The following is an 8,606-nucleotide window of genomic DNA, read 5'->3' on the forward strand; positions in this document are numbered from 1 at the left end:
TGTAATTACCATCTTTTTCTGATTTACTGAATTGAGTCGTGTGGGTTGGTGCTCCTCAGGAGTAACTAAATTGACAGATTTTTTGTTTTCTGTCAACCTATTCAAGAGATTGCAAGCTCCTTGGGGGCAGCAGCTTGTTTTTCTTTATAACTATCAAATCTGAAAAAGTGCCTAGCACATAGTGGGCGCTGAATAAACACTGGTTGACTGACTGAGTAAATGAGGGAATTAAGAAGTAGGAATCAAGTAATCTGCCAAATCGAAGCAAGGGTTAAACCCTCCTGAACTGATTCTGTTTCCTGGGATACTGCTGCGAAGTGTCTGAAACCTTTGAATAATTGCCTTAAGGAGAATTAGCAAAAAAGAAAGTTGATTATATATATATATGTATATATTTAAATATAATTTATGCAATAAATTGATTTGATCAGAGATCTGTTGTAGCCCATGTAGTAACATTAAAGACCTAATGGGCAGGGGAGCGTCTTTTGCTACCCTGAGGGCCAGGGAAACCTGAGAATTCACTCACCATCTCTCAGTTACACCAATATTTTCAGGTCGGCCCTTAGAAGGAAGGACGGGTAGATACTTGCGTATCATTTCACTCTTCATTTTCTGGACCACTCTGAGAGGCTCAAAGGTTATGTATTCAGCATCTGGACAAAGAATAAGGAAGGAGGGAACCTCTGCTGTGCTTTGACTGGCTACTTTACTTCCTTGGACCATAAGAAGACTGCCCCCCTCTAGAGTCCTGGTCCACTCCTCTGATCCTTGGAATGGATATCCTTTTTTCTATAGAAATATTTTAGTGTTAGTAACTAGCATTCTCCTTTATTTTTCCTTGCAAGATACACAGCTCTAAACATTAAATGTTAATGAACTTCTTTTCTACTTTGTAAATTCTGCTGCACAGCAGTGGGTAATATATGTCCTGGTGTCTATGTAAGCTAACCTCCTGGGGAGGAAGGAAAGGTGAGCTGTAGTGCCAAGAATCATGGTGGTGGTAACAGTGATGATAGTGGTATGTCTGTGTGTGAAAATGGTGTGGACTTCCGCTCTGGACTGCAGCTGATTTTTTTCCCCCACCAGTGTATCAAAAAACAAGCACTTGTTCAGTTCTTATCTCCATTACTGAATTTCTTCTAAAAACTCCTGACCGGTCTACTAAATAATTCCTATTTTTCCTGTTAACATAAATGTAATCCTTAAAACCTAATTGCCTTGACTTATGCTAAGAAAAATTCACTTCCTCTCTGCCCCAAGTTCTAGTTCAAATATTTCTCCATTAACTGACCAAAAATAGTTACTTCTTCCTAATAATTAGATTACCACCTGACTCTAGGAGATGGTGTAGAATTTCTTTTCACCCTGCTGTATTCATGAAAGTAAGTAATTTACAAGATTGTTTTAATAATTGTATAACATTTTTAGCGCCTGGAAACATTAATGTGATCACGTGTAGTCCTTCCTGGGGTTTCATTTAACCTGGGGTCTCAGGTACACTGGCATGTGGTAACTGTTTTTGTCCGGTAAAAAAATTTGTCATTGAATTTTTTTCTACATAAAAAGAGACGACTGTCTCCCTCCTTTCAGAGAGACTAGAGGCAGACCACATGCCTCGACTGTTACTGCTGTACTGAATCTGGACAAAATATGACAAATTCTCCTAGGAAAAAATAAGGGAGAAATCATAAAAGATGTCAGCTTCTTTCCTCTTAGCAGATCCTGAGTAGGGCATAACAAAAAAGAATATAGGGTTATAAGGGCCCCCTTAAGAGAAATGGAATAAAGGAGTCATTGAGAGGAAAACTATTGAAGAAATGGCATTCTAGGACCAGGAGATAACAGTTATTTATTTCATTATCATGAAGTTTTTAGATAGAAAAAAGTCAATATTTATTATATGTTTAATATATGTTATAAACCATGGGTTGACAACTATGGCCTGTAGGCCAGATCCAACCTGCTTTCTGTTTTTGTATGACCCATGAACTAAGAATGATTTTTATATTTTTAAATGTAAAAAAGGTCATAAACCCTTCCATGAGAGCAATTGTTCAAGAGTTGAGGACACTGTAGCTTGGCCTACAAAGCCTCATATATGTATTATTTGTCTCTTTGCAGAAAAAAGATTGCCAACCCTTATTGTAAACTATACTAAATATTCTAAATGTATTATCACATTTAATATTCACAGCATCCCTAGGATGCAGGCACATTGCTTTCCCAAGTTTACAAATGAGAGAAAGTAGACTCAGCAAATTTAAACAACTCACCTAACATCAGAAAACAAGTACATGGCCAAATTTGAACCTGAGTGTATTCTCTCCAGAGAAATAGAACCAATAGGGTATTTATGTGTGTATGTGTGTGTGTGTGTATCTACCTGTCCACAGAGAGAGAGATTTTAAGGTATTGGCTCATACGATTATGGAGCCTGGTAATACTAAAATCTGTAGAGGGCGGGCTGGCAGTCTGGAGAACCAGGAAGGAACCAGTGCTATAGTTCAAGTCTGAAGGCTGTTTGCTGGCAGAATTCACTGTTTTTCAGGGAATGTCAGTCTGTTGTTCTATTCAGTCCTTCAATTAATTGGATAAGATCCATCCACATTATGTGGAGGTGATCTGCTTTACTCAAAGTCCACTGATTAAATAGTAATCTTACCAAAAAAATATCCTCACAGAAACAATCAGAGTAATGCTTGACCAATATCTGACCCAATCAAGTTGGCATATAAAATTACTCATCATATTGGTTCTATCCGACTGTCTTGCTTAAGCCCCACACAAAGTGTCTTTTGGATTGTCTCAAAAAAAAAAAAAGGATTGTCTCTTAAATATGGATTGGAAATGCCCACCAGCTTCTCTCATCCTTGTCTGAATGAAATGAGTTTTAATTCAGAAGTTCCAGAAATATGTGTCAGGAGAATCAAGTAGGCCTAATCCTTTTGTTTATGACTTTTTGAGCACCTTTCCTATACTTTTCACGCAGAAAGTAAATACATAGTCTTGGTGCAACTCAGATTGAAATTTATATTTAGGAAAATCCAACTATGTAGAAAAGATTCTAATACTCATGTGCTTGTCTATTTTCTTTTGGTATAAATTCTCGGAGCGGCACATTAATGTGTTTAGATTGTGACTAAGTGACATTCTTGGACTCCAGCATATTTTAATTAGCAGTCTTAAGTCTGAAATAAAGGTAGATTTATAAATCGAAGTCAAATTACTCCTAGAAATCACCTGGCAATTAATATATACTAATCAGTCTTTTAAAATAAAAATTTAATGCATAGAAATATAGCATTTTTATATCTCTTAAGAAGGCCTTATAGAACTAATTTACACTGAACTAAAAACTATTTTAATAAACGAGAACTCTTAAAAGCCTGTTTTGCATTTTCTAGAATGCAGACCTGAAAAGAACCTTCCATAATGCCTCATTTACCCTCCTTTCCCATCCTTGTTCTGTAGATAAGATAGACCAGCTAGCTGAAGTTTCTCAAGTTTATGAAGGGTAGTGATGGCAGAGTCAAGATGAGGGCTCTGAATGTCTGCTGACTTGCATCCCAGGGCTTTTTCCCCTTTGATCAAACCACAGCCTGTGACCACCATTCCTTTATACCACTTTGGTCAAGTGATAAAGATGTCTCAGAAAATGGAACTGAATAAAAAATCAGAAATTGTATGAGGTGATATTGAAAATGTAAGGGTCTATGTAATTGTGTTTGACAAATTTTAATAGTGGTAATATATCAAGATTTTAATTTGCCTGGCGATGTCTCCATTCACCCATAAGGTGTTTTCTGGTTTGAGTTTGATATGATTTACTACTGCTGGTGTTCATTTCGATTCCATAGCTGAAGTATTTACAGAAATTCAGGAGCAGGTGTTTGTGATTCAGCAATGTCTCTAGCATCTAATTCGGTATGCAAGTTAGTAGGTCGTGTATCATATTTATAGAAACTCCATTACATTCATAATAGGGTGAATTTTTTCCTTGGGCAAAATCTTAAAGTTTATCAAGGAAATTATATATTCATGGCCATGTACATAAAAGTTTATAATCCTTAATTTAAATTTCTGTTTTCCCCCTCCTTGTTCTTTCTGAATCATTTCACTATTCGAAAAGGAAAGCATTCAATTGCTTTTCTTTATAAAATTCCCAGCTTTGTTATCCAGCATCCTAGTGGTGGGAGGTAATGATTTAGGTGTTTGGAAGTGAGGTTAAGTGAAAATCTTCTTGGCACCTCAGGAGAGGGGCTGATAGGACACCAAGTGAAGCCTAAATAATGCTGCTGGATGTTGAGATAAAGAGCTGGTTCCGTCTCCTGGGTCTGCAGACCTTGTTCTTGCTTTACAGCTGTGAACAAGATCCTAAAATATATTGTTGATCCCTTGGCTCAGGATGCTGCATCAAGGCTTAAACTTGATTTAAGCACACAATACCTGGAAGTATTTTTATCCTCTTCACTCTAGGCTGGATTTGAACTGCTGACTTAGAGGTGAAGTGTTCTATAGCCCCCAGATCCAATCCCTGGTGTTAATCAAGTTCCTTCTGTATACATTTTCTATTGTGCTGGCATCTGAGACAGATGTTAAATGGTCCTGAAGAAAAACAGGATGCGATTGCTACTTTTGGCGTTGATGGCAAAGTTGACTTGCTGTAGTTTGACTAGAGTTCTATTTTATTAAGGGAGTTAAAATTAGCTTTAATACCATAAACCAAACACAGAAAGCTAGGCCATGATATATACAAAGGGGAGAGTTTTGATTATACATTTCTGTACAAAAGAAACAGATAAAAAAATTTTTTTTAAAGAGGCTTGCCCACACTGCTATTCAAAGATGTGTTCAACAGATAGTCTAATTGCCTCATTTATAAATAGTAGGACATGCAGTTTCCTTTCACATTATTTACCCACTCACTGAATTTTGGACAGTGAGACTGCTTTTCAAGCCTGAGAGCTGTTTGTCTTAAACATTGCTTCTATCTTCATGACAAGTGTTATATTGTCACTTCTGACTGAATTCCTGTTTCGTTCAGTCAGTTGTCTGTCTTTGCAGAGTTCACAAGTTTCAGCGAGGTTCTGAGAACATTTTTTAATCCTTTCAATTATTATAGTTCTTCGAAAATCAAGTGGTGAGTTCTGTATTCCTTTACGAATGAATAAGACAAACTGGAAATAATTCTGTGGCTTGCTTATTCCTATGCATTGAACTATAATAATTTACATCTGTATAGCATTTTCCTTTCATGCATATCAATCCACAAGATTGTTATAGTCAGTCAGTTAGATAGGTAAGGCAGACATTCATTCATTCGTGTACTCATTCATGTATTTATTTAGTGCTGATATGTCGGCCTTAAGGCTAGATTCCAGGGATACAAAATATGAAAAAGTACCATCCTAGTCTTCTAGAAGTTTCTAGATGTTCCCTTCTCATGGGCACTGACAAAATCTAACACTGTAAAGTAAGTATGCAGAAAGCATAGATGGAGAAGCAGGGAAGGATTATTAGTCTGCTTGGATGAACAAGAAAAGATTTTATAAACAGCAAGAATTTAGGGTAACATGTGAAAAGAAAAAAAAAATGTTTCCCAGACTGGTTAAGGGAGGATATTGAAATAGGGTACTATTACCAGTGTTTTATAGATGAAGAAACTGAGGTTAACAAAATCAAAAGACTTAGTCAAGGTCATGAAGCTGGCAGATGAGAATTCAAGTACTTCAGCTGAGATCTTTCATTCTTTTTCCATTATACCCCATATCACCAATCAATAACTTATTATATAGGTTTTTAAAAATCTTCATAATTCTTTAAGAGCAAAAGTGGCATATTCATTCATCTAGTTTGAGTATGAGAAGGGGCTGGAGTTTTATGGAGAGAGATTAAAAATCTAACTTATGTTTGTAATTTTAATTTTGCATATTATTTTTATTGATGTATGAACTATATGTAATAAAGTATAAATCTTAAGTGTATAGCTTTATTAATCTTTAAAAAATAGAAATACGCAGAATCAAGAACAAGAACACTATAAACTCCTCCTCTACAGTCTCTCTCATTTTCAGCTAAGTAATTATACCTCCTATAAATTAACCACTATTCTGTCTTTATACAAGTATATTAGTTTAACCTATTTTTGAGTTTTATAAAAATGAAATCACATAATATGTACTCTTGTGTCTGACTTCTTTTTTTCAACATTATGTCTGTGAGATCCACCCAAGTCATACAGCATGTAGAAGTAATTTTATCATTGTTCTATAATATTCCATTATTTATTTATTCATTCTATTGTTTGAACATTTGGATTATTTCCAGTTTGGGTCTATTATGAATAATGCTTCTAAGGACATTTTGTACATGTTTTTTGATGCACGTATGCACGCATTTCTGTTGGGTGTACCTCTAAGAGTAGAATTTCTGGTTCATAGAATATGTATATATCTAGCTTTAGTAGTTAACTACCACATGGTTTTCAATCTAGTTCTATATTTTTTCTTTCTTTCTCTTCCCTCCCTCCTTTCCTTTCCTTCCCTTTCCCTTTCCCTTTCCCTTTCCTTTTCCCTTTCTTTCCTTTCCTTTCCAATACCTACAGCACCTGGTCTTCCTATGTGGTCTCCCATCCAAATACTAACCAGGCCCGATCCTGCTTAGCTTCCGAGATCAGACGAGATTGGGCACATTCAGGGTGGCATGGTCGTAGAAGTTCTGTTTTTCAATGTCTTTTATTATGGCTATTAATTTCTTTGTGTCTTGTTTAATAAATCTTTGCTTATCCCAAGGTCATAATATTTTCTTATATATTCTTCCAGAATTATTATTTTATCTTTCATATATAGGAATAGATTTTTGCGTATGATATGTAGTGGAGTAAAGGTGCATTTTACCCCATATGTAAATGCAGTTGATCTGATGCTGTTTATTAAGAGACCATCCTTTTCCTATTGTTTTGTATTGTAGTGGCACTTTTATCAACTATCAGGAGATTGTATAAATGTGAGTCTACTTCCGGGTTTTCTATTTTGTTTCACTGGTGTCTAATTGTCTACATGTGTGCCCAAACTATGCTCTCTTAATTACTGAAGCTTTATAATGTCTTAATATCTGGTCCTATAAGTCATCTCATTTTGTTGTTCTTCTTTAAGATAGTCTTATTCTTGGCCTTTGCCATTTCTACAAAGGAGCTGGACTTTTAATTGAGATTGTGCTGAATCGGTTTGGGAAGAAATGAAGTTTTATAATATGAATATATCAATTCATAAATGTGATATATTCTATGCATTTAAGTGTTCTTAAATTCCTCCATGTTTTTCACTTTTCTGTATGGGTTTTACCTACTTTTTCTTTAATTTATTCCTAGACATCTGAGGATTTTTTGGTGTTATTGTAAAGTCTCTGATTAAGAAAAAACTTTTCTAATTTATGCTGCATATACATATACATGTGTAATTTCCTGGTTCTTAATATTGTTTATATTGAGAAAGATTGTTAAATTTATTTGTTGAGTGTTTAAGATGTTTTCAATGCACATGGTTATATCATCTGTGAATAAGAACAGTTTTATTTCTTTCTGCTATAGACTGAATGTTTATATCCCTCCCTCCAAATGCATATATTGAAACCTAAATCTCAATATGATGGTTTTAGGAGGGGCCTTTGGGAGATGATTGGGTGGTCATTATGGCAGAGCCCTTTAGAATGGGATTAGTGCCCTCATAAAAGAGATCGCAGACAGCTCCTTTGCTGTCATTGAAGACACAGTAGTTAAGATGGCTGTGTATAAACCAGGCAGTGAGTCCTCACTAGATACCAACCTCCTGGTACCTTGATCTTGGACTTCTCAGCCTCCAGAACCGTGAGAAATAAATTTCTGTTGTTTTGTTCCTGATCTTAGGCAGGAAGAAAGTTTTTAACATGTCACTAATTAAATATGACGTTTGTTATAGTTTTCCATAATATGTACTCAGATTGAAGATGCTCCCATCTATTCCTATCTTACTCAGAGGTGAGTATCTATAAAGTAGATAAATCATCCCTCCTTCTTCCAGGGGGAGCAGATGGAGTTGGCAAAAAGTTCTGGAAATATTTTTGCCGTATGACTCCCTCCTGGCACATGGGAGAACAGGGAATTTGCCCATAACAACAACAACAAAAGAAAGTGAAGAAAATAGGAGAGAGGGCCAAGTAGAATAGACAAAGGAATTTCTTTTTTCTTTGTCTTTCCTGAGTCACATTTCTTTTACCACTAGCCTCTCAACTGGTCTGACTCCTCCCTATATTCTTGTATTTGTTTTCTCCTTAATTTCCACTGTAGATTGCAGTTCACATATGCTCTTGATAAAACAGAGAAGCATTCTTCTAGCCACTTCGCTGTCCCTGTGCGCTGGGAAACAACTTTTAATTTGCAGAGACTGGTGACCAGCTCAGCCAGTACTGTCCCACTGGCCGCTGCAACAGATGCCTGTCGACCTCACATTCAGGACAACAAAGGCGCTTCACAGCTCCCCTCTGGAAATTTCCGCCCAACCCTTCACATTTTCTAATAACAGTTGTGCTGTTGGAGTCTCAGTGATTAACAAAGTATCAAACCATTT

At 36.0% G+C, this 8,606-nt stretch overlaps 1 pseudogene; it reads right to left on the minus strand.

Annotated features, from left to right (window-relative positions):
* Positions 1 to 6,598: 6,598 nt before the first annotated feature.
* On the minus strand, positions 6,599 to 6,717 carry LOC120591088 (uncharacterized; annotated as a pseudogene).
* Positions 6,718 to 8,606: the final 1,889 nt, after the last annotated feature.

This window comes from Pteropus medius, unplaced genomic scaffold (genome assembly GCF_902729225.1).
Source record: "Pteropus medius unplaced genomic scaffold, Ma_sr-lr_union100, whole genome shotgun sequence".
NCBI classification, from domain to species: domain Eukaryota; kingdom Metazoa; phylum Chordata; class Mammalia; order Chiroptera; family Pteropodidae; genus Pteropus; species Pteropus medius.